Source organism: Trachemys scripta, chromosome 7, assembly GCF_013100865.1.
Source record: "Trachemys scripta elegans isolate TJP31775 chromosome 7, CAS_Tse_1.0, whole genome shotgun sequence".
Lineage (NCBI taxonomy): Eukaryota > Metazoa > Chordata > Testudines > Emydidae > Trachemys > Trachemys scripta.
In genome coordinates, this window is record NC_048304.1 from 123,426,416 (window position 1) to 123,452,620 (window position 26,205).

A 26,205-nucleotide genomic window follows, 5' to 3' on the forward strand; every position below is an offset into this window, starting at 1 on the left:
CCAGCATCAGGGGGCCCCCTCCTCAGGTCCCCAGGGCCAGATCCACATGTGGGTGTCCCCCAGCCCCCACAGCCAGGGGCCCCAGGGCCCAAGGACCCCCAACCTCAATAGCCAGGAATGCTTGGGCTCCCAAGCTCCCTATATGTCCCCCACTCCTCCACTGCCAGGAGCCCATCAGCCCCCCCAACCCCACAGCCAGCCCCCATGGGCCCTCCACCCCCCCTTATTCCCAGGAGCCCCTTAGTCCCCTGAACCCCACAGCCAGCCCCCCATGGACCCTCCACCCCCCCATTCCCAGGAGCCCCGCAGCCAGCCCCCCATGGGCCCTCCACCCCCATTCCCAGGAGCCCATCAGCCCCCCCCGAGCCCCACAGCCAGCCCCCCATGACCGGGGACCCCCGGATCCCCGCCCGCAGCCCGTGCCCGGCAGCGGCCGCTAGGTGGCGGCGCGGTGCCCCGCTGGTGCCCGGCTCCGCGGCGCTCGGCAGCGGCTGCGGCTCACTCGGCTCCGGCAGAAGGAACCTGCGCCGGCCCCGCCGCCCGCCGCCCGCCGCCCGGCCCCGGTGCGCAGCGACCCCCGCCAGCCCCGAGCCGGCACCGCGGGCAGCGCCACAGGCAAGTGCGGCAGAGCCGGGGCCGGGGGGCAGCACCGGGGACTCGGGCGGGTTGGGGGGCAGGGTTGTGGGGGTGGGGTATGGGGGTTGGGGGACAGTTCGGGGGGTGGGGTATGGCCCGGGATCCGGGGAGCTATGGGGTCTGGGGAGCAGGATTAGGGGGCTGGGGGTATGGGCAAGGATCTGGCAGGCAGGAGTGGGGGGCAGGGTATAGGGAAGATCTGCGGGGCTTCGGGCCATGGGGACTTGGGGGCAGGCTCAGTGGCCAGGGGAAGGATCTGGGGAGCTATGGAGATCTGGGGGGCAGGATTAGTGGGTGGGGTGCAGGGGGACGATCTGGAGAGCTACGGTGCCATGGGGTTGGGGGGCAGGATTGGGGGTGGGGTATGGCCCAGGATTTGGGGAGCTGTGGGGGCTGGGGGGCATTATTAGGGGGTGCTGTGTAGGGGGATGATCTGGAGAGCTATGGGGGCTGGGGGGCAGGATTGGGGGCTGGGGGTATGGGCAAGGATCTGGGAGGCAGGAGTGGGGGGCGGGATATAGGGAAGATCTGCGGGGCTTCGGGCCTGGGGGGCAGGCTCAGTGGCCAGGGGAAGGATCTGGGGAGCTGTGGAGATCTGGGGGGCAGGATTAGGGGATGGGGTATAGGGGGAGGATCTGGAGGGCCATGGTGCCATGGGGGTTGGGGGGCAGGATCGGGGGTGGGACTATAGGGGGAGGATCTGGGGAGCAGGATTGGAGAGTGGGGGTGTGTGTGAGGATCTGAGAGGCTACAGGACCATGGGGGCTGGGGGGGCGGGATATAGGGAGAATCTGGGGGACTATGGGGCCATGGGGGTTGGGGGGGGGCAGGATCAGTGGCCAGGGGAATAGGGGAAGGATCTGGGGAGCTATGGGAGTCTGTGGGGCAGGATTGGAGCGTGAGGGTATTCAGGGCAGATCTGTGGGGTTATGGGACCGAGGTAACATCCATGGGGGTCTGGGGGGCAGGATCCAGGGGGTAGGGATATAGGGGGAGGATGGAGGGTATGGGGCAGGAGTGACATCCATGGCGAACTGGGAGACAGGATGGGGGCTGGTATAGCCGGAAGATCCAGGGGCGTACAGGGCAGAGGTAATATCCTGTGGGTGAGAGGTATAAGATCGTGTCTGGGGGGAATTTGGTGGGCAGAGGTCTGGAAGAGTGACATGTTGGGGGCTGTGGGTGGGGCTGGATTTAGGGGAACAGGGGTAATGTGCTGGAGGCCAGGATCTTGGGGGTGCATGATGTGGGAGTGGGTTTAGAGGTGCAGGGGGAGTAGGAGACATACTGTAAAGTGTGAGACGCCGGTGTCTGGTCCTGGGGGCATGGTGGGGTGAGGGGTGCCTCGGGGCGGGGGCGTTTGTGTATGTTGGGAGCTATGGGTCAGGGAGTGTGGTGGATGGGGATGGGCTGGGAGGCAGGGGTTACGTATGGGGATGGCCAGGTTTTGGTGTCGGTAGCTCAGGGAACGTTCAGTGCGTGGGTGAAATCCAATGGAATATTGATGCCTTCTTCGCCTCCGCACCCACATGGGTGCCCTCATGGACGGGGGAGGAGGGGTATGGGGAGTCACCTGGATTGAAGACTGGAGCCCCTTAGGGGGGCTGACTGTGAGGCTTGGGGGTTTCAGGTTCATAACAAATTGCAGGCCAGTGACACTTGGGCTGGGGGCTGGAGGGGGATGCAGCTGATTGGGATTGTGATGCTGGAATGCAGTTGTTTTTCTCTGCCAGCTGGGCACTTTCCCTTCTCCCCCTTCTCTGAGTGCTGGGCTGTGTGTGATGCAGGGATCTTTTACATGTTCAGGACAATCTTCCTTCGCTGGCCCCTTCCTCGTCTCCACTGAGCCCTGCACCTTGGCGTGGCCTTTCAGAACGCGAGCTTGAAAGTGGGGTAACGAGGAGACGCCTCTTCTGCTGCTGACAAAAATAGTCTTGCAAGACAAAGAAACTGTCCAACAAGGCTGAGGAGCGCAGGTTCCCCCAGAGGCAGGGAAATTATTATTAACAACGATGCCATTTTTCTGTGCTCATTGGAAAGTGGCTACCCTCCCAGACAGGCTCCTTTATGTCCCCCCTTCACCCTCCCTTAACCAGGAGCTTAAGGGTTGCCCTGAATAAAGGCCCAACTCTTAGTGACTTCGGTGGGACTTAAACTTGAGCGTGGGCTGAAGTGCTTTGCTGAATCAGGGCTGTGGGGTTCTGGTGTGGCCACATTTCCCTCTGGTTTGTTACGAAGCCATGTTTAACACAGTGGATCTCTGCTCATCTTGGCCTGGTTGCTCTGGGGAGGGCAGAAAACCAGTGTTTGTTGTGGTCCTGAATTTCGGTTTAGTGACTTAGGGGCTTCTCGTGTCTGGAAAACGTGTTTCTAGCCCGTTGGAAATGAGGGATTTATGAGCACTGAGGTTTTTTTTGAAGTCCATTCGAATCGTTTCCTCCCTTCCCTTTAGGAATGTAATGGGTTCTTGTAGCGGTGAGATTTATTCAGCGATTGTGGCAGATTGAATGGAGGGAAAAACAACCAGGAGCACTTGGAATAATTGATGTCTAGTCTGTGCTCTGGAGGGGAATAGCTGCTTATAGGTGCATTACCTTACTTCATAACTATGCATGGAGCATCTGTATTAGCAGCTCAGGTAAGGATCTGAGCACGGGAGCTGGTGTTAAGATAATTACAAAGCTGAATGGGATGGGGTGTGTGAGGGGTGGGGAGGGAGAAGCTCTCCCCTGGGTTTCTGGAGTTTACCAGGGAGGCTGAAATTGACAGTTTGATGCAACTTGTTGTGTAGCTGCTGTAGCTTAAGGTACAGGGAAGAACAGTTTATATCACTAATGCTTTGTAAAGCTGTTTGAGCTGATGGAGTGAAAGCTGCCGTAGAATTCAAATAGCAGAGGTCTGCTGAGAGTCCCCCAAAAGACTTGGAATCTGCTTAAACGATCAGAGAGTGTGTGTGTCTATCCAGCCACCGTGGATAAAATAGTCAGGGGAGAAGGCTGAGTTTGGCTTCCAATCTGCTTTGCTGCCCTTCCTCTTGTGTTGAAAACCCTGTATAAAATATTAGGGGGGGGGTGTTTGGCTTGAAGGTAGGGTGATGCTTGCTGGTGCCTCTTCGCCCTGTTACTTGCTTTGGAAATCCGTGTGATTAGAATTTCTATTTTTGTTACTCTTGCTGCTTTGCGACCCCTCGTCACATTTTACCAGTGCTGGGACGCTGCTGTAACCAGGTCATGGCGAAATCCTCGGCATGTGAATTTTCTGAATAAACTCTCTTTCCCCCCGTGGCCCTCCCAGTCCCAACCCTGCAGCTAACATGAAAATAAAACCTTCGAGCGGAGCATTCAGGCAGCCTTGTAATAAGATGAAATCAGAACAGAAATCAGCTATTAGACGTAGGCTTTGCTCTAGTTTGTCTCTTAAAAAAGAAAGAGAGCGAGCGAGAGAGAGAGAAAGGACTTTAGCAGAATTAAAATACCTGATGTGCCTTCTGGGGGCAAGCAGGACTGTGCTTTTAATGTAGGTCCTATACAAAGCTGTGTATGTGCAAATAACTTTGGATGGGACAAAGTGCTGTGCAGCGCTAGTATTCTTTTATCCAAGGTAGAAGTAATTTTCTTCTAATATTCATCTTGAAAGCTGAGTTAAAGAGGACATCAGCTTAAAGTTAAGCTATGGGGAAAACATAAACCAGGTTTTATTCAACTTGAAGCCAATAAAAATGCTTCTAACAACTGTTTTAATTGGATTTCTTAAAGAAAATGTATCTTTGAATAAATAAAGGGGAGATGATTCAGTCTTATAATAATAATAATTAATGGAGATATCCCATCTCTTAGAACCGGAAGGGACCTTGAAAGGTCATCGAGTCCAGCCCCCTGCCTTCACTAGCAGGACCAAGTACTGATTTTGCCCCAGATCCCTAAATGGCCCCCTCAAGGATTGAACTCACAACCCTGGGTTTAGCAGGCCAATGCTCAAACCACTGAGCTATCCCTCCCCCCTTGGGGTTAAAGCACTGGATTGAGACAGTTTGGTTCAATTCCTGGCACTGCCACACACTTCTTGTGGGACCTTGAACGAGTCACTTGGCCTTTCTGAGCCTCAGTTTCCCATCTGTAAAATGGGGCAAGTACAGCCTACCTCACAGTGCTGTTGCGAGGATAAATCCACTCCTGTTTGTGAGGCGCTCTGGTACTGTGGTGATGGGGGGCCCACGTAAGCAGGTTGCCAGTCAGGGTTTTTGAAACCCAAACCTTGTGGCACAAAGAAACCAGAAGTAAAACTGGCACAAAACACACACGAAACTGACTTAAATGGTCTTTCATTGTTCGAGCCCAGTGAAATGCAAACCGTCACAAAGAGCACTAGGGACAAGCAGATTGGATCTATAAATAGTGGAAAACTCTTGAAGTCTGCGGTATTGCTAACAACAACAGGGGAACTTGTCAATGTAAATAACGTGAAAAGAGTCTCTCTCCATTTGGGGCCCCTTTTTCTTCTCAGGGTAACTCTAAAATTACACTTCTGCTTCTAACCTGAAAATAAAGCCCTTGCACCACAAAGCCTGTTAAGGTTTAACTGCAGGTCACATGCAGCACGTTATGTTGAACCGTACGGCTTTGTTTGAAGGAGAAGACAAATGCGTGCTGCCGGGAAACTTTGACTTAGCACTGTCAGCCTGGAGTTAGCTCCTGCGTAGATCGGCTGTGGCAATGTTCATTTCCCAGCCCCACGCATGAGCTTTCCAAACGGACTTAACATTTGAGGGGTTGGTTGTTTCCTTTCCTTGTGAATGTTCTCTCCAACCCCCTGGTGCTGGCTCTAAAGGGAGAGCATGCCCCTCTGAGCAGGGTTTGGAGGGGCTGGAATCTGACTCAGTGTGGGGGGATTGTTGGTACTGTATATTTATGCCCTGTTCTTGATCTCTAAGGTAATGGGGCAGAGACATAGAGCTGCTTGGGGAAATGGACCTACACCGATGGGTCTGTCTTCACTGCAGAGTTCACTCGATCTTTATGGTTGTTGCCCCTCAGCCCATGCAAAACTCTCACCTGAGCTTGGCGATTTAAACCCTGACTAGCTGGGGGAGTGGGGTTAGAGCCCGGGTCCCACTTTCAGTGGGGCTGGTTATCTGCCCACTTTGCAGCGAGCACACAGGCCTGCCCACAGTTCCCGCCGTGTGCCCAGGAGGTCAGACAAGTTCTCCCACGATTTGGTGGGAAGGAATCAGAGCGGCTCATCTCACCGCAGCTCAGAGCACCCTGGGATGGGCCCCCAGAAGTCCTAGCGATACACACAGGGGAGCGCAGCGCAGCACAAGTGAGGACATGGTCACATGTGCTGGCTTTGCCACGTGACTTCTTGCAGGCTCAACTTGGCTGGTCGGCACCTGTGTCTAACTCTGTGCAGCGAAGACATCCCTGGTGTGTACATTGCAACATAAGGAAAATAACCAGCCAAAGCATTTGAGGGGAAAACTGGGGAGCAGTATGGGGAGAACACCCCTCCTGTGAAGGAAAACTCTCATGATAAAAATTGCATTTCTCTGGGTTACCCAGAACCTTGGATTATGAAAACTGAGCTGTGAATCGCCTCTCACATAAGCTCTTGAAGCTGAACAATTTCCCCGGGGGTGAGATCCGAATCAAGCACTCCACTTGCCAGTTTCACTTTCAGGTTCTCATATGCCCTAGCATGCCTCTCCTTTTGTCCTTTCTGGTAAAAGGTCCTCCCCCCACCCCCGGCCGTCTGGCGTGTCACTGTGCGGCCCTAAGGTAGGAAGGCTCCGCAGATCGCTGGTGGTCCTCAGACCACAGAACTAGCACCGGGCTGCTTTGTTTGGGTTTCTGATGAATAAATAAAAGAGAAGATTCGTGGAAATTGCTTGCACGTGTTCTTTAATGGGCGCGTCTTGCAAAGCTAAATGTCTTCCAGCAAACCCTCCGTTGTGCGGCTAACTGATGCGAATTGTCCTGGCGAGGTATAGGGGTGTTTTACCCCGGAGTTGAGAGACAGGAGCCAGGTAAACTTGGCTTCTGGCTTCCCCTGCTGAATGAACGGGAGCCTGCCTGTCTCTCCCCACAAGTTCTGAAAGAGAGATCACTCCCCACCCACATCCCTGAGTCCTTCAGGATGGCGCTGCTTTCCGGTTGCGTGGCAGGAAATCCCACATGCTCACCGCCTCCGTTCTGAGTTAGCTACCTGCTGCTGCCTCCCAGGGAGAGGCAGGGGCCAGTTACCCCATGCAGGCTGGTGGAGAGACTCCTGGTGTATCAATACTGACTTCTTCCACAGCACCCAGCCCTCCTGCCTCTCCTTGTGCCCCCTTCTGTCAAGCCCAGAGCCCCCTTGAGGTTTGCCCTGAAGGAGTCAAAATCAAATCCCTACCACCAGAGGAGTGAGGGGGCAGAAGTCGGGAGTGGGGGGGGGATTTGTGTCCCGTACCTGTGTTCTGGGAGCACCAATTGTGTCTCAGGTGTCCCCAGGCTTGTCATCACTTGTTGTGCATCTGCGTTCAAGCCCTGAGCTGAACATGTTCCTCTTTCTAGCATGCCCCATCAGCTGTTGCTCTGTAGTCCTCTGAGGTGTGACTGGCTCTGGAGGGGGGCTACGTTTGCTGGCAGGAAGGAGTCTGTGGGCCCCGTTGTCTGGGCCGGGGGATGTTGCAAGTTGGTTGTTAGTTATTAACTTATTGGAGTGATGGAGCGAGAGCTGCTGGAAACTGAAGACAGCTGAACAAACAGAACCAGCGGACCCATGCGGCTCTTCTTCCGCTCCGTAGCAGTCGGAGAGGAGCTCCAGCCAGGGGGGTTTGGGCATGTCAAATCCTGAAGTGTGTGTGGGGGGGAAACAGGGATACAGCAGAAGCCAGTTTATAGCCTGGAGTGCACAATATGCTGTCCCCAGCTCCCATTAATGTCCCTGGACAATTCTCAGCCATGGGATTAGGAATACGCTTGGAGCTGCTGAGGGCAGATAACGCGACGCTCTGGAGATTGGCCTCTGAGTATGACTCTGTACGTTTCACTTTCTGAGCCTGATGCATTGGCATGAGATGTTCTTCCTGATTCTAGCAATTCACTCATTTATTCCCTCTCCAGATTAGGGAGGTAACGAGTTAGATCGGCTTTTGGCCCTAAATCTAGCAGATATTTCAGCCCTCTTTTGATAGTATCTGTTTGACTAATGACCAGTGCGGAACAGTACCAGTTTTCCATAGAGGAGTGGAGATGCTGGTCTTTGGGCCTGTGTCCCAGTGAACGGGGTGCCCTTTCCGAGTGTGTGTAGGTGTAGGGGAAATCTAACAACTGCCTGGGAGGGCTGAAAATCAGCTGGTGTGAACTACCAAGGGAACTGATCTAATGTGATCCCTTCTGAACTTAAACATTGTGAAACTGTAACGAGTGTGTGAGGCACAGATGTAATCAGTTATGATAACCTCATGTAGAGTAACCCTCCCCGTTTAACTTCTGCGACCCATACCTAAAACCCAGGAAATTCACTTGAGAACCAAGCTGTCTCCACTACTGACTGATGGCCAGTGGCTAATGTAGTTACTGTCCATAAGCCAAAGACTGGTGCTCTGGGGAGAAAGTCCCAGCAGACCAAGTGTCTCTAAATGGATGAAGAATGCTCGTCCGAAGTTCACCGTTAGTCAGCACCTCATGCTGGAGAAGCCTTGAGACATTAAGGCATTGCCAGTACACAGCCGATGGAGAATGTTTCTACACTCCAAGAGCTTATTAAAACTGTCTAAAAGTGGAATGGAATTTCATCTAGTTCTACTGTCCAAACTGAGTGAGATGCAAAAAGCGAGCAGGACGAAGAGTGGAGAGAGACCGTTACGCAAAACATGGTTTTATCAGTAATCAGTTTTGCCAAGTGCACGTGTTTGAAAAGCATGAATCAGGGCCCCAAAATCAGGAGATTGTCTTGAAAATCAGGAGATTTTCAAAGAGCAATCTGGACTTTATTTGCTTTTGGATTTTGAACCATTAAAGTTTCACACGTTCATGCTTTTCTCTGCAACTGTGAGGGCTAGAAAAAATATGCTTTAAAAATGAAAGCAGCGATTCTAATGGAATAACGTGACTCCAGCAGCTGGGGATTCAAAAAATGTATTGTGAGATTGGTAATAAAACCACAAGAGTTGACAGTGCTGAGTAACAAAGGGAAGGAAGAGTTTTATTGGTCGACAGTGTCCCTTTGTTGTTACCATTTCTGAGTGTGATCCTTCAGCTAGAAATCGTACGGCTTTACTTCTCCCTTTTTTGGACGCAATACATATTAATCCATCCCTTGGTTCTTGTTGGCTTTTTTAAATGGGAATGCTGCGAGATCTGTTTGGAAGTACTGAGTGCCTGTGCTGTCATCCATCACTTTGTTTTTCTGCTTCCCAGTAAGTTCACCTCCCTCCCCCTTCTTCTCTCCTGACGTGTGCAGGATCAGAACATGAGACGCTGTTTGCACTCCAGACGTGCCTGTTCTGAGGGGGCAGGTTAAAGGGACACTGCACAAATACACAACCCAGATTAGATTTTGAATTTGTTCCCCATTCTTAACAATCAAAGAGGGTGTTACATGGGCAACTCCTGGTTTTAAAGCTTTCAAGCTCCCCGCAACAGCTAGGTCTCGGCTTGGGTGCTGATTTTGATGCAGTAGACCGCTCGGGCCTGTTCCTGTTGTACCATCTCCCTGATTAACTGAAGGGCTGATGTGTTCCTCTCTCTCAGGTCACTTCTTCCAGGTTTTGTGCAGGGACGTGGAGAGCAAGGGAGCTGTTTGGAAGGAGTGGGGTTCTGATTTATTGGAAGACGTTCTGTATGTCTCTTTATCTTCTCCTATTTGGCCATCCCTTCCTGAGGTTTTTTTGCAATGCACGTTCCAAGCCCTCTTCCAGTTAAGAATGGAGGAAAAGCGTTTCCCCCTCAACCCCAGATGGCTCCTATTGGTGGTTTAATACGTGAGCCGCCTGCTCCTCCCAGTCACCCGCTGACCAACAACGGTCGGTTGTGGGAGGGTGTGAGTGCGCTCACCTTTCCCTGCCTGACTGCTGCAAATTTAACACGAGGCTCCGATGGCTTCCAGAGAAAACCAGCACCGCAAAGCTCCCACCGGCTCTGCACAAGGGAGGTGTCCTGGGCTCATTTAGTAGAGTTACTCCCTAGGTGTCGTAGAGCTCCTGGCGTTAGAACTGGGCAGAAAACCATTTTCTTGTCCTGGGAAATTTTTCACTATTTTGAACCCTTTTCCTGGCTCGAATTAGTCAAAATCTTGCATCTTTTCACAAACTGCAACACCCCCCCCCCCCCCGAATATTTTGCATTGGATCAATGAAAACGTTTTGATTTCAACCTTTTTTTAACGTCTTTTTTTCTATAAATTATCGTACATTTCCAAACGAAAAGCCGCTTGGAGCTGAAAAGAACATTTCGTTTGGAGAAATGCCCAAACAGGATGCGCTGGGAATTTTGAAGCTCCCCCTCCCCCCCCCGCCACTCCCCAAACAGGGAAGTCACCAGACCAGGCCCTTTGTTTTTGACAATTCAGCATTTTCCAGTGAAAAAACGTTTCATTGACGAATTCCCAGTGAGCTCACCTGACAGTGCTGGCTCCGTCTGTGCCCATCCCCCAGAGGCGAGCAAGATCATTGTACGCTCACTGCCCTAGGGCGCTCCATAGTAAGCAGCAGGCTTCCTTCTCCCTCCTCCACCCCTCTTCCCTAATATAGTTCCCCCAGCTCTTCTCTTAGGCTGGGATGTGCCACTGGTTCTTCTTCGAGTGCTTGCTCATATCCATTCCATTAGGTGTGTGCGCGCCGCGTGCACGATCGTCGGAAGATTTTACCCTAGCAACACCGGCGGGTCGGCTGTGGAGCCCCCTAGAGTGGCGCCTTCATGGCGCTGAATATATACCCCAGCCGACCTGGCGCCCCCTCAGTTCCTTCTTACCGCCCCTGACGGTCGTTGGAACTGTGGAGCGCGGCATAGCTGATCTCCACTCTCCCTAGCGTACTTAGTCATTCAGAGTTATAGTTATAGTTGTAGTTATAGTGTTTATAGTTCAATAGTTTCAACTTGTTATAGTTGTTATTATAGTTTAAGGGGTTAAGGGGGTCGTCTCCCCCTTTCTTCCCCGGCCGCGGGCCCGGGCTCATGCCCAACGCTCCCGGCTTCAAGCAGTGCGCCTCCTGCGCTAAGCCTATGCCAACGAGCGACCCGCACGACTCCTGTTTGAAGTGCCTGGGAGAGTCCCACCAAACAGACAAATGCAAGATCTGTAAGGCCTTCAAACCAAGAACCAAAAAGGAGCGGGACTTTCGGCTCAGGCAACTCCTAATGGAGGCGGCACTTAGCCCGGACACTCCTTCCACGGGCCAGACTCCGACGCCTAGCACTTCGGTGCGCAGTGCCCCGGCGGCACCGGCTATGACGACCACGCGAGTGGCGTCAGACAAGCCTCCCCGGCACCGGACCTCGTCGGCACCGCAAACACAGCAAGTGCCGCGGCGCCGGTCATTATCCCCAGGGCATAAAAAAGCCCATAAGACGGGGACGTCCGTGCCGAAGGCGCCGGCTCCCCCAGTGCCGGGGGTAGAGCCGCGTCCGCCGGTGGAGCAACGGAAACAGGCGCCTCCAGCACCGTCGACTCCGGCGCCGAGGCCGTCGAGTCCGGTACAAATAGCGTCTCCACCGAGGCCGGCGGTGATACAGGTCTCCCGTCGACTCCGGAGACCTTCGAGGCGGCGAGAGACTTGATAGCTCTCACGGAGCCGGCACCGCCTCAACCACCGGCACCGACTGCACCGCTGACTCGCCCGGTACAGTCAAGAGGGAAACCTGCCTTGATGCGCCCTCCATCACAAGGGCTGGAACCTCGGCGCCGATCCAGGTCCCGAAGCAGGTCCCCACGCCGCTCGCAGTCCCGGCACCGAATATCGCCTCGGCGCCGGTCGTACTCGCGGTCAAGATCTTCTTCGCGGCACCGCTCTACGTCTCGGCACCGATATGATCGTCGGCACCGGTCAACGTCGAGACGTAGTTCTCGGCACCGCCACGCTCGACGCTCGACGCCGAGGGGCCGATCCCGGCACCGGGCATACTCTAGGTCCTCGTCGAGGTCCAGATCCGACTCCCGGCACCGACGAGGTCATCGGCACCGGTCGCGGTCCCGGCACCGATCGCCGGCACCGCACAGAGATAGATCATCTCCGGACCGGCACCGTGCGGCACCGCAGACCACGGGGATCGTTTCATCTTGCGCGGCACCGCCATGGCCGTCAAGATCGGCATCTCGCTCATCGGAGGACCTGTCGAGATCGGCATACCCCCCTCAGGGACAGGCCGAGGAACGAGACTTGGGCCATTGGCAGGAGAGGGCAGAGGACCACCCTCATGGACCATCTCACTGGTCGTTTTGGACCCCGTGGGCGTACCACCAGGAGCAAGGGGCTTCACTACCATCGACCTCTCGCTCGGGTCACTCGGCCAGAAGGGCCCCAGAATCCACCATCTCTCGGCCTCCGCCTGGAGGCGTAGAGGCTTCTGTGTCCACACCACCCGACACCGTGGACCCAAGTACAGGTGACGCTCCGACCCAAGACCAGGGGGACCGGGCCCCCCCCTTGGATCCACTACCGCCGGAGGCGTCCTCCTCCTCCTCTCCGGATGAGGCAGTGGCGGGCACTTCATGCACGGGTCCCCCTCCGATAGATCTTCGGGCTCACCAGGATCTCCTCCGCAGGATGGCCCGTAACATGGACCTGCAGACGGAGGAGATAGTGGAGGTGCACGACCCGATCGTGAATATCCTTGGATCGGATGCCCCATCGAGGGTGGCGTTACCCTTGATCCGCACGATCCAAACGAACGCGAATACGATATGGCAGACTCCTGCCTCCATTCCACCCACAGCGAGAGGGGTGGAAAGGAAATACTTTGTCCCATCTAAGGACTATGGGTACTTGTACACACACCCCCAACCGTGTTCACTAGTGGTGGAATCAGTGAATGCACGAGAGCGCCACGGCCAGCAGGCTGCAGCGCCAAAATCAAAAGAGGCTAAGCGGCTTGATCTGTTCGGCCGTAAGGTTTACTCAGCCGGAGGGCTACAACTTAGAGCGGCGAATCAACAGGCGCTACTGAGCCGCTACAATTTCAACTCCTGGAACTCTATGGGGAAGTTTAAGGAGTTGATTCCCCAAGAGTCCAGGGAAGAGTTTGGAGCCATGGTCGAGGAGGGTAAGAAGGTGGCTCGGACCTCCTTACAGGCCTCCCTGGATATAGCGGACTCGGCCGCAAGGACCCTGGCCACAGGTATCGCTATGCGCAGGACCTCCTGGCTCCAAGTCTCGGGTTTGCCCCCTGAATTACAGCAGACCCTACAGGATTTGCCCTTTGAAGGACAGGGGCTGTTCTCGGAGAAGACGGACTCTCGATTGCAGAGCCTCAAAGACTCCAGGACAATCATGCGCTCCTTGGGGATGCATGTTGCGGGTCCCCAGCGCAGACCATTTAGGCCCCAGCCTCAACGTTTTTACCCCCCTCCACCTCGCCAGAGACAGGACCCTGCCAGAAGGCGAGGGCGAGGTGGTAGGAGAAGATGGGCTGGCCCTCAACCCGGTCAGAACCAAGGGCCACCAAGACCACCTTCAGGTCCTAGACAGAACTTTTGAAGGTGCGGTCGAGGACGGCGCCCCAGTCATCCCCCAGGATCCAGCTCCCTCCTTTCGGGATCGCCTCTCCCACTTCCACCGTGCTTGGTCCCTTATAACTTCGGACCGTTGGGTCCTCCGCACGGTGGAGAGGGGATACGCTATCCAGTTTTCTTCAATCCCCCCCTCCTCCCCCCCTTCCCCGTCCCTCTTCAGGGACCCTTCTCACGAGCAACTTCTTATACAGGAAGTTTCTACGCTCCTGGCCATGGGGGCCATAGAGGAGGTTCCGATAGAGTTAAGGGGCAGGGGATTTTATTCCCGTTACTTCCTGATCCCCAAGTCCAAAGGAGGTCTACGGCCCATCTTGGACTTGCGCGGACTCAACAAATTCGTAGTAAAGTTGAAGTTCCGCATGGTCTCTTTGGGGGCCATTATCCCTTCCCTCGATCCTGGAGACTGGTTCGCCGCCCTCGACATGAAAGACGCATACTTTCACGTTGCAATTTACCCGCCTCACAGACGCTTCCTGCGATTCGTGGTAAACACGGTGCACTACCAATTTGCTGTCCTTCCCTTCGGCCTATCCTCGGCCCCAAGAGTGTTCACGAAATGTATGGCTGTCGTGGCAGCGTACCTTCGTCGGCAAGGGGTACAGGTGTTCCCGTACCTAGACGACTGGCTGGTGCGCGGTCGCACCAAGGAGCAAGTTCAAGCTCACGTCCACAGAATAGTGCACACATTCAACGAGTTGGGCATCCTACTCAACAAGGACAAATCCACTCTAGAACCTACCCAGAGAATAGAATTCATCGGCGCAGTTCTAGACTCCAGACGTGCACAAGCCATCCTGCCAGACAACCGCTTTGGCACCATCACGAACCTCATTCAAGGGCTCAAGGCCTTCCCAACTACCACGGTGAGGTCGTGCCTTACCCTGCTGGGTCACATGGCTTCCTGCACGTACGTAACCAGGCATGCCAGACTTCGGCTTCGCCCGCTTCAAACCTGGGTGTCATCAATATACCGTCCACATCGGGACAGCCTGAACTTGGTGGTCACGGTCCCGAACTCGATCCTGGCCTCCCTCACCTGGTGGCTAGATCACAATGTGGTCTGCGAGGGGATGCCATTTCACGCCCCACAACCCTCTCTGCACCTGGTCACAGACGCGTCATCTCTGGGTTGGGGCGCCCATCTCAACGAACACCATACCCAGGGCCTGTGGACTGCATCCCAGTTAGCCCTGCACATCAATGTTCGGGAACTGATGGCGGTACGCCTGGCGTGCCAGGCATTCCTCAATCTCCTACGTGGCCGCTGTGTGTTAGTTCTCATCGACAACACCACGGCCATGTTTTACATCAACAAGCAAGGAGGAGCACATTCGTCAATTCTATGCCAAGAGGCCATTCGCCTGTGGGACTTCTGCATCGCCCACTCGATCCATCTCACGGCATCGTTCCTCCCTGGAGTCCAGAACACTCTAGCGGACCGACTCAGCAGGTCCTTCCAAACGCACGAGTGGTCTATCCGTCCGGACATCATACATTCCGTCTTCCAGAAGTGGGGGTTTCCCCAGATAGACCTGTTTGCATCCCGAGACAACAGGAAGTGCCACATGTTCTGCTCCCTACAAGGTCGAGCTCCGGGCTCCCTCTCGGATGCGTTTCTCCTTCCCTGGAAAGACCACCTGTTTTATGCCTTCCCTCCGTTTCCTCTGGTCCACAAGGTACTGCTCAAATTGCGCAGAGACCAGGCACAGATAATTCTGGTCGCTCCAGCGTGGCCGAGACAACATTGGTACACCACACTGTTGGAACTCTCGGTTCAGACACCGATCCCGCTTCCATTATGTCCGGATCTCATATCTCAGGACCACGGTCGGCTGCGTCACCCCGACCTGCAATCACTCCACCTCACGGCGTGGCTGCTCCATGGTTCACCCAGGCAGAGCGGCAATGCTCACACTCTGTCCAACAGATCCTGCTGAGCAGTAGGAAACCCTCAACACGGACCACGTACCTGGCCAAGTGGAAACGGTTCTCCTGTTGGTGCGAACAACGAGCCACGTCCCCGTTGCAGGCACCCATTCCTCTCATATTGGAATATCTCCTCTCCCTAAAACAACAAGGGTTGGCGATATCTTCAATTAGAGTTCACCTGGCCGCTATATCGGCCTTTCACCCAGGGGAACTCGCGTCCTCGGTATTCTCTAACCCGATGGTTGTTAGATTCCTCAAGGGCTTAGACCGGACGTACCCGCAACAGCGTCATCCCGTCCCGACGTGGGATCTCAATCTGGTTCTCTCCAAACTCACAGGTCCTCCATTCGAACCACTAGCCACCTGCTCACTTTTGTACCTATCCTGGAAGACAGCCTTCCTCGTAGCCATCACCTCAGCAAGGCGAGTTTCTGAACTCAGGGCGCTTACATCCGAGCCCCCTTATACAGTTTTCCATAAGGATAAAGTGCAGCTTCGCCCACATCCTGCCTTTCTCCCTAAGGTGGTTTCTCCATTTCATATCAACCAGGACATATTTCTCCCGGTCTTTTATCCCAAACCACATGCCACTCGCCAGGATCAACGTTTGCATTCCCTGGATGTACGAAGGGCCCTGGCCTTCTATATTGACCGCACAAAGCACTTTAGAAAGACGACGCAACTCTTCGTTGCAGTGGCCGACCGAATGAAAGGCTCACCGGTCTCCTCACAACGCCTATCCTCCTGGATTACGTCTTGCATCCGGACTTGCTATGACCGGGCAGGTGTCTCAGCACCGCACCTCACCGCTCACTCCACGAGGGCCCAAGCCTCCTCGACTGCTTTCCTGGCACATGTTCCGATACAGGACATTTGTAGAGCGGCGGTTTGGTCATCAGTCCATACGTTTACAGCTCACTATGCACTAGTGCAGCAGTCCAGGGACGATGCTGCATTCGGGTCAGCGGTTTTGCACACAGCAATGTCTCACTCCGACCCCACCACCTAAGTTGGGCTTGGGAGTCACCTAATGGAATGGATATGAGCAAGCACTCGAAGAAGAAAAGACGGTTACTCACCGTTGTAACTGTTGTTCTTCGAGATGTGTTGCTCATATACATTCCAAACCCGCCCCCCGTCCCCACTGTCGGAGTAGCCGGCAAGAAGGAACTGAGGGGGCGCCGGGTCGGCTGGGGTATATATTCAGCGCCATGAAGGCGCCACTCTAGGGGGCTCCACAGCCGACCCGCCGGTGTTGCTAGGGTAAAATCTTCCGACGATCGTGCACGCGGCGCGCACACACCTAATGGAATGGATATGAGCAACACATCTCGAAGAACAACAGTTACAACGGTGAGTAACCGTCTTATCCTGAAGCCACCATAGTCCCCCTCCCCCTCTTTCCTTCCTTCCTGCTGCTCTCTCCCCAAAACCAGCCTTTGGGTACCTGCTACGTGGTCACCTTGAGATGAATGAATTGTGGGCCACACACTGTACAGGAAGGCTGCAGTTGTAAAGGGTTAATTATATGGTCCATGACGGGGGCTTCTAGGCACTAAGATAATACAGATGACACTAGAAGCATGTTACAGGCGTTAGTTTCTCTTCCAGAGGTTTATAAGTCACCTGGAGCAGGCGATTAATAGAAGGCCTATAAATGGGTTAATTTTATATAAACTATTCAGAAGAACGTTCAGACTGCAAGGTCAGGATGTGGCAGGTTTAAGATGGCCCCCATGCAACCCTAATTCAGCCCCCTCTTGGGCATATGCATTATGGCATTAAAGATGGTTGAATACTATTCCCTCTACCCCCTTAGTACAGATCTGCTCTAGGGACGAATCAGGGTTGGGGAGCGAAGGAGGCTACCTGTGCAGGACCTGTGCCTCTTTTGCATAAGGCCCCGCGGGTCTAGAACCTGGGTCTGAAGAGCTGCTAGCCAGCTGGACTTTCCGTGGTCCGCTGTGGACACAGACCCTGGGACGTTCCGCCTCAAGGATTTGACAGACAGCAGCCTCGTGGCTTCTGATTGACTCCCTGCCCTATGGAAACCCACGGGGTGTTCCATGAAGTGTCCCACCACCGGTGTGGATCTCCTGTTAGTGCCATGATTATTCCTGCTCCCGAACGCCTGGCTTTGACCTCAGCTTGATTTGGACTTTGCCTCCTGACCTGGACCCTGAAACCTAACTCGGAGTCTGACCCTTGGTATCTACCCTGGCCTGGAGCCTGACTACGAACTCCTCTGCTACTCCTAGGCCCAAGTTTGCCCCTGCTCTGACCCCTGGTCCTGACCGCCCATGTTAGGATCCCGACGGTTTGTTGCAGAAGTTGGAAGGTGTGTAATGAATGAAGATGGTCTCTTGGGTAAGGCAGCTGAATGTTGCCCTGGTGAATTGGATTCTTTTCCTGCCTCTGCCACCGAGTTCTTATGGGGTGCCGGGCAAGTCACAGAAACTCAGCTTTTCCCAGTGGCCACTAACTGTGTGTTCCTCGTTTTCTGGGTGCTCAGCACGAAACACATGGGGCTGGATTTACAGAAGTGCTGAGTGCGCACAGCCGCAGCGGAGGTAGAAGGAGCTGTCCTTTGAACTCATGTGCTATGACGACGCGAAGGACTCTGGAAAACCGTGGCCTTGATGTCCCAGAGTGGGCACCCAAACTTAGTGGGTGCTTGGCCTTAATCTCTGTGCTTCAGTTCCCCGTCTTTCACAGAGGGTAATAATCCCACCTACTCTCGGGTGTGGGATGCAAATGAATGCCTGTTTGTAAAGCACTCGGATGCCATGGTGAGAGAGCAGCATAGAAATGCCCCAGGAGGAAGTTAATAATCTTGTACTCAATGCAGGGTTTAGAAGAGCTGTGCTTTAAACAGGCCTCGGGCCACACACTGGAGGAAGATGGAGAAAAAATAGTGAATAACTCTTCAGTTACTGAACGAGGCAGGGTCCTGTCGGGGGGTAATAGTCTGGGATCGTGTAATTAAAGACTGTGTCGTAACGCATGTGCCCAAGGGGGCTGGATCAACCTCAGACCTGGCGGTTTTTAACGTTGGAATCCTGGAACGTTAAGACAGTGTAAATGTGTTAATTCAGGTTTCTTTGTGATTTCCTAAGTTTTATTTTTAAAAGCCCCAAATTCATCTGGAACCATATTGATCCCCAACTTGGTCAAGAGCAGGCTGTGGACCTTTTGATCCACAGCACAGACGTCTGCCACTTGAGCTAATGGAATAATAACAGCAGTAGTAATCTGTCATCCTCTACGCGGCTACGTCTACACTACCCGCCTGAATCGGCGGGTAGAAATCGATCTCTCGGGGATCGAATTATCGTGTCTCATTTGGACGCGACAATCGATCCCTGAATCGACGCTTATACTCCACCAGCGGAGGTAGGAGTAAGCGCCGTCGACGGGGGAGCCGCGGAGGTCGATTTGCCGCCGTCCTCACAGCGGGGTAAGTCGGCTCCGATACGTCGAATTCAGCTCCGCTATTCGCGTAGCTGAATTTGCATATCTTAAATCGATCCCCCCCGTAGTGAGGACGTAGCCGCAGAGTCACCACTAGAGGGGAATGAGACACACACTTTCCGGTGGGCTTTGCAGATGTTTGCTGACAGCAGGGGAATGGAGAGATTCAGGACTCTGGGTACAATTATAGGTTTTGGAGGGGGAATGTGCTCTAGTGGTTCCGCTTCCACCCCAAACCCTGTCTGTGTCCCCCAGCTCTCTCTCCTCCTTCCCACTCCCACCCATCCTGGCTCCTCCTCCCCGACTTCTAGCTCCTTCCTCCCACTTCTTCGTCCTCTGCGTTTGAATCAGGTGCTTCCTCTGTCTCCTCCTTGTTGCCTGGATGCCAGAAGGGGAAGCATGAGAGTAGACAGTCTCCCTGGTCTCAGTTCTGGTGCCCGATGCCACAGTGGCCACCAGTAGCGAGAGGAGCGATTGCAGGGAAAGTCCCGCTCAGCCCCTGCGGCCCTGGGACGGAGCATCTCAGTTGCTCTGTGGGGATGGTGTAGGTGCAGTCCAATTGCATGTCAGAGCTGTGAGGGGCTAGAGCGGGCTCAGTGCAGATGGCATCTTGGGAGAATTTAGCTGCCAAACTTTAACAAGTCTGTCCTAGTGTGTGTGAACTGAGAGTCCACCTGTGGCTCCCTCCCCCCCCGGGCTTATAATTTGGCCAGATTTGGGTGAATTTTCACAGGGATGGCAAAAGACATGTCCCTGGCGCCCGGGGGGCCCCCACCCCCCCCCCCCCCCCCCGCCAAGTTTCAAGTCCTTGCTCCAAAGCAGAGGCTCCAGAGCTTCTCAAGAAAACACGGGGAAGAATTTTTTTTTTTTTGCATGGGCAAAATGTATTTAGCTGCAACTTTCAAACAATAATTCCGCCTGAGGTGCGGATGTAGGACACAGCCTGGAAGCAACCTCTGGGGTCATCAAGACCCCTCCCGTCTCAGGGGCACGGAGCATATCAGCCCGAAGGATTTAAGTTTAGGAAAGTTACAAGCAACTGAAAATTGGGTCTCATAGTGCAAAGTGTTGGGCAGCTTTAACTAGAGGTGGCACTACCAGCTCTGCGTATGATACCCTGAGTATAAAGTGTGACCAAACTTACGTGAGTGATGCAATGAAAGAAGACGGGACTTGGTTGGCGCACTTTTAGTTTTAGCCATATTAGCGTGCAAGTGTTTTTGAGCACTTGTATGTGGCCGTCTTTGAATGTACTATCTTGTAGTCTCCTGCTATTCTGGTTTGTATTTTGTTAGCGCTTTCACGACTCTTAATACAGAAGAGATGTGCGCATAATTCCAATTTATTTGCTCGCATGTAGTGGAGGATAAAGAGCATTCATCTGTTGACACAGGGAGAAGGCCCGGCAGCGTTTCAAGGGAGTATAATTGCATTTGATTAGTGCAGAGAGCTTGGCAGAGCGGATCTTCTGAGACTTCACCCTGGCGCTGATCTTTCAGAGTCAGAGATCAGGGACACGAGGGAACATCAGAGGCCCGACTCTGCAAATCTTCACACAGTTCTACAATGTAAGTATAATTCCCTGAAATGCTGGGGCGGCTCATTACCTTGCAGCTCGCACTCCAGCTGTGAGTCTAGCATTTGGTGGGTTTGTTAAGGAGGAGCTGAAGGTGCAGAGTGGCACCTCGCTGTCCTTCCACATCTTATGTACTTTAAAAAAAAAGTTTAGCCTGTTTTTCTTAACTTAGAAGATGTTGCTCATAGAAAGTCCCTGAAGAATGGATTGAGCCGATATGTAACACAGAGAATAGAAGATGGGACCTGACGTTTTCCTCTGGACTATCCTCTTTTTTTTTTTTTTTTTTTTAATTAATGCTAAAAAAAGGGGAGCTGGCTCTGGTTTCAAATAAGCCTCCAAGCTGGGTTTGAGAAGCCCTTACGCTAATTCTCGGGTGCACATTGGCTGAGTTGATATCAGTGGGGATTGGTTGTGGTTGGTCCTGCTTTGAGCAGGGAGTGGGACTAGATGACCTCCTGAGGTCCCTTCCAACCCTGAGATTCTGTGATTCTATGATTAATTGATTCAGTGCTTCTGGCCTCTGAACGTGGGCAGGTTTGGGTGTTGGAGTTCCAGTTTGGCTGCCCTCCAAGTAAAAAACCACTTTTACTGGAAAAATGAAGTGAGCTACGCAAGATGGGTCCCAGTGACATCACAGGTAGATGCGAGGTGATTGGTCATCCCTGAACTAGAGCCACATGTGGTGATGTGCTAGGCTCTGGAGCCAATCTGCAAGCCAGGAGCGGGTCTGGTGACTCTCAGGAGAGGTATATAAGCCTTGCAGGAGAGGTAGCAGCTCAGTCTGCCCAGTGTCACTTCCTGGGTTGGACCTGTCCCCTGCCTGATAGTGGTGACAGACTCTGCATGCCTTTGCCTGCTCCAGCCCTACCCGTGCCTTGTTCCGACTCTGCTCTTGACTCCTGGCTCCGGCTCCAGCCTCTGGTTCCCGGCCTGGCTGCCACCACACTGACCGCTGAGCCGGACTGCCGCTGCTCCAACCGCTCGGCCTGACCCTCCATGTCTCAGGTTCTGGCAGTAGGGTCGTCTCTAGTTAAGCAATCCCACGCATAGAATTACCCATGGTTCCAAGTAACAAGGGGTGTGGGGAAGGTAGATCTACTGGGAATCACCGCAGGTCCAAGGGTAGCCTGGTGATTAAGGCGCTGGAGTGGGACTTAGGAGATTGGGATTCACTTCCACATGTCACTTAATCCTACACCTCCATTTCCCATCTTTGAATGGGATCGTATTCCCTCTGGCTGTTTGGACTGTAAGCAAGGACCATCTCCCACTCTGTCTCTACACAGCGCCTAGCCCAATCTCTGAGGCATCTGGGTGCTACTAGAATATTAATGCTGGTCCCAGCGATATGATGTAGGTCCTCAAGTGTGCATCTAACCTAAACAGCAACTCCAGGGGAGGGAAGTAACTCACGGACTCTACCATTAGACTGGCTTGCTAACGTAGAGGAATGTTCTACCGCCCGCTGATCACTGCGTTATAGACCTGCCATTTTAAAGTGATCTGTGACCATTAGCATTTTAGCCCACAGTGATGGAGTTCTGGGGAATGGAAAAGCCGCTTGGGGCAAGTCTTGCCTGCTTTAGAGTTAATGGAAAAATAAGCTGGTTAGCCTTCGGAATGTAATTCACAGCCCCTTATAGGGCAGCTGTCTTCAGGTATGTATTTTTGCAGTGACTGTCGGAAAGAACAATACAAAGAGTTCCCATTGTGGGCGGACGCTGTGCATGGGCGGATTGTGTTTGATCTGAGTCAATGTCACATATGCTAATAACAGTGGTGTGGGAGACGGTTTCCAATGGGGAGCATTCACTCTGATTGTAAGAGTTGCGGATATACTTATGAATGAAGCTGCGTAGCTGGCTGGCCTTGCAAGGTTGTACACTTGGCTTGATAGCATTTCTCTGCTTTGTAATGCAATAACTTTTGAATGCCACAGCCAATTAATTCCAAAATTTAAGGGAATGTTCCGGGCATCAATGGCCAGAACTCTAATGACATTTTTGGGGAGGGGAACTGAAAGTGGAAAATGGGGGACATCCGGAGGAGCCCCTGGCATTTAGCTATCAGAGCTATTGGCTTCTGCCACCTCTGTAATTATTGGTTGATGGCAACCATTAGCACATTCCCACATAACAACCTCTCCTTTTAGCCTTGCCGATTCTCCCAATAGAACCTAATAGTGTTGACACTTGGTTGAAGAGAACGAAAGAAGAATAATATCTAACAAATGGAAGAAAGGGGAATTTGATAGTAAGGAATATAAATCAGAAGTTAGGAATTGTAGAAAATTGATAAGGGAAGCAAAGGCACACAAGGAGAACTCTATGGCCAGCACAGTTAAGGACAATAAGGAGTTTTTTTGAATATATCAGGAACAATAAGAATCCTGACAATGGTATTTGTCCATTACTAGAGGGAAATGGTAGAATTAACAATAATAATGCAGAAAAGGCAGAAGTGTCCAATAAATGTTTCTGTTCTGTATTTGGGGGAAAAACAGATGATATGGTCTCATCCTATGGCGATGATAACACTCTTTCCATTCCAGTAGTATCGGTGGAGGATGTTAAACAGAAGCTACTAAAGTCAGACATTTTTAAAGCAATAGGTCCTGATAACTGGCATCCAAGAGTTTTTAAAGAGCTTGTTGGACCATTAATGTTGATTTTCAATAAGTCTTAGAGTACCGAGGAAGTTCCAGAAGACTGGGAGAAAGTTTTTAGAAAGGATAAACTGCATGACCCCAGGTAGTTCATGACGTGATAAAAAACCTAGAATGCTGTCAAATTACCATAATACACATTAAATGGATTTAAAACTGGCTGATTGATAGATCTCAAAATGTAATTGTAAATGGGGAATTGTCCGCAAGCAGTGGGGTCTCACAGGGATTGGTTCTTGGTCCTACGCTATTTAACATTTTTATCAATGACCTAGAAGAAAACATGACATCACTAATAAAGTTTGCAAATGACTCACAAACTGGGGGAGTGGTAAATAATGAAGAGGACAGGTCATTGATTCAGAGCGATCTGGATCGCTTGATAAACTGGGCGCAAGCAAACTGTGTATTTTAATATGACTAAATGTATACATCTAGGAACAAAGAATGTCGGCCATACTTACAGTATGGGGGACACTAACCTGGGAAGCAGTGACTCTGAAAAAGATTTGGGGGTCGTGGTGGAGAATCAGCTGAACACGGGCTCCCAGTGCGACGCTGTGGCCAAAAGAACTAACGTGACCCTCGGATGCGTAAACGGGGATCCTGAATAGGAGTAAAAAGGTTATTTTACCTTTATATTTGACACTGGTGCTACTGCTCCTGGAAGACTGTGTCCGCTTCTGGTGCCCATAGTTCAAGAAGGATGTTGAGCAATTGGAGAGGGGTCAGAGAAGAGTCATGAGAATGATTAAAGGATTGAAAAACCTGCCTTACAGTGAGAGCTTCAAAGAGCTCAATCTATTTAGCTTAACAAAGAGAAGGTTAAGGGTTGACTTGATTAGTCTGTAAGTATCTACATGGGGAACTAATATTTAATAATGGGTTCTTCAGTCCAGCAGAGAAAGGTGTAGCACAATCCATTGGCTGGAAGTTGAAGCTAAACAAATTCAGACTGGAAATAAAAGGTACGTTGTTAACGGTGAGAGTGACTAACAGTTTACCAAGGGTCATGGTGGGTTCTCCATCACTGGATTTTGAAATCAAGACTGGATGTTTTCCTAAAAGCTCTGCTCTAGGGATTATTCTGGGGCAGGTCTCTGGCCTGTGCCATACCGGGAGTCAGAGTAGATGCTCACACTGGTCTCTTCTGGCCTTGGCATCTATGAGAATAAGAATAGTGGTGGGAAGGGGGCACACAGATCCCCTGGCATGGGGCAGAGCAGGAGGGCTGCAGGGAGTCCCTAAAATAGACGGGGATGGGAGGGTGACAACAGGGAACCTGTGTGGGGTGGGAGGGGGGAACTGAGGGATGTAAGGAGCCCAGATGGGCTTCTAATAGAACAGGTGACAAATATGGGTTCTTTTAAAAGCTTATTCCATTCCATAGCTCTTAGTGTTCTGAATAAGAAAGCTGGGTCTAGCGGTTTCTGGGCTATCCTTGCCTGTCCCGAGGCAGTACTCTTGTGAGAGTGCCTTGAATCCTCAACCGGATTGGTCTCTGTTCAAACCAAGGTACAAACATGGCAAATGGCCTTCCCTGTCCTACAGCGCTTATACTCCTAGAGTAACACAGAAAGCTACGGTCGGTTAAAAACATTCCCATCCAGCTGGTTGTTCCAGCTAAAGTTGTGGTGTGGTGTGAACCAGTCCCAAAACTGAATGCAGGTTTGCTGGGCGAAGTGTAACAAAATACATGAGAAAAATTGAGGGCCCCTCCCCTTTTGTTTATAATCACGGAGCAAGTTTTAGTTTGATTTCTGACGTCTAAGAACAAAGGAATAGGATTTGATTTAAATTTGGACTCTAAAAAAGCTGCAACATTTGCAATATATTGTGTCTCTGGCTTGATACCTGTAACTGCTGATATGGTGGCCTATAATGTGGGGAGAGAAATCTATTGATTATGATTTGAATGTGTTTTTCTTAACCAGGGCTTGCAGGTTAGCCAGGCAGAATATTTTCCGTAGAAGGCAGAATATGTATTCCTAAGTATCTGAGTGTTTATGAATGAGAGAGCAGGATTGTGGGAATGTTCACAGTGAATTTCAGCCTACTGGATTTAAGGAAATAAATGTATACCCCAAAACCGGTGGCATGGGGGATTTCTGTTGTCCTCCATGGCAGGAAGAGATCTCAGCTTTTGACACAAGTGCTTTGTTTGACATGCTCAGTCGAAAACTCTTGGGAGCGCTGAGTATATTGCTTGCACAAAGGCTTGTTTGGGAAAGTTTTTGATCTGTGTAAATGCCTTGGAACTCTTTCAAGCCACACAATTTAATAGCCAACAGCGAGCACAAGGGCAAAAACTGGGAGTGGGGGGAGGTGGGGCAGCCTAAGTGATAACTACAACGCGGTGGAAACGGGCTGTTTCTTCCCCAAGCTGGAGTCTAGCTTTCAGAGAGCTAGGTAGTAGTTTCATTTAAGATGTTCCTACACCAGTGCAAGAACAGCCTTCTGCATGCAGGCCCACTCGACGGGATCATAGGCTTTTCCCACATGCAGTCCGGTGATTGTGAGGACAGAAGGAACTCAAATAGATTCTTTTAAGTGTAATAAAGCTTTGGACAGTTGGCAGGTGGGACTGTGGCTTCTTGAATAGAATACTGCTCTTTAAATGTAAAAGGCTGTGCGCTGGGCACTGACGTTCCGGTTTGATGCCCACTGATTTGAACGGAGAGTAAAAACTTAAAGCCCCAACACAACTTATTCTGATGTGGAGTGACGCAGGAGCGTCTTGGCTGGCGGAATAGCATGCAGCCATGTGGACTTAGGGCTGTGTTATGGCTGAGCCACCCTCTGCATTCCCTTCGTGTGCAAAGCTCATCACTTTACGAGAAGTATTTAGATGAGCTCAGTGTTACGAAACTGTGGTCTCCCGGGGTAAAATCTGTTTATGAAAATCGGACACAGCAATGGCCAAAGTGCAGAACTACGACTGTTAATTTTTAAAGGAAGTGAACTGAGATGAATGCGAACTGTGTCAAGCTGCAGCTAATCTTCCTGATTCTCCCTTATAACTGAGTTCACACCACTCAGCTTCATGTTTTGCCTGGCCCATGGGGACTGATTTTACTGTTTTCCCCCCTAGGAACAGAGACATTGTCATGGCTGGAACAGATCAATGGCCACCTCTAGCCGTGTGTTTTTTCTATCCCTGTGATCCCCCCCAAAATATAGCCAGGCCGGAAAGGAGAGGGCGGTATGAACAATGGTG

At 52.0% G+C, this 26,205-nt stretch overlaps 1 protein-coding gene across 1 annotated transcript in view; it reads left to right on the forward strand.

Moving 5' to 3' along the window:
• Positions 1 to 507: 507 nt before the first annotated feature.
• Positions 508 to 26,205, forward strand: part of SEMA4G (semaphorin 4G) — a gene marked incomplete at its 3' end in the record, with an annotated part of 79,428 nt that continues 53,730 nt past the window's right edge. Inside the window, 1 exon segment of the mRNA XM_034777176.1 lies at positions 508 to 615.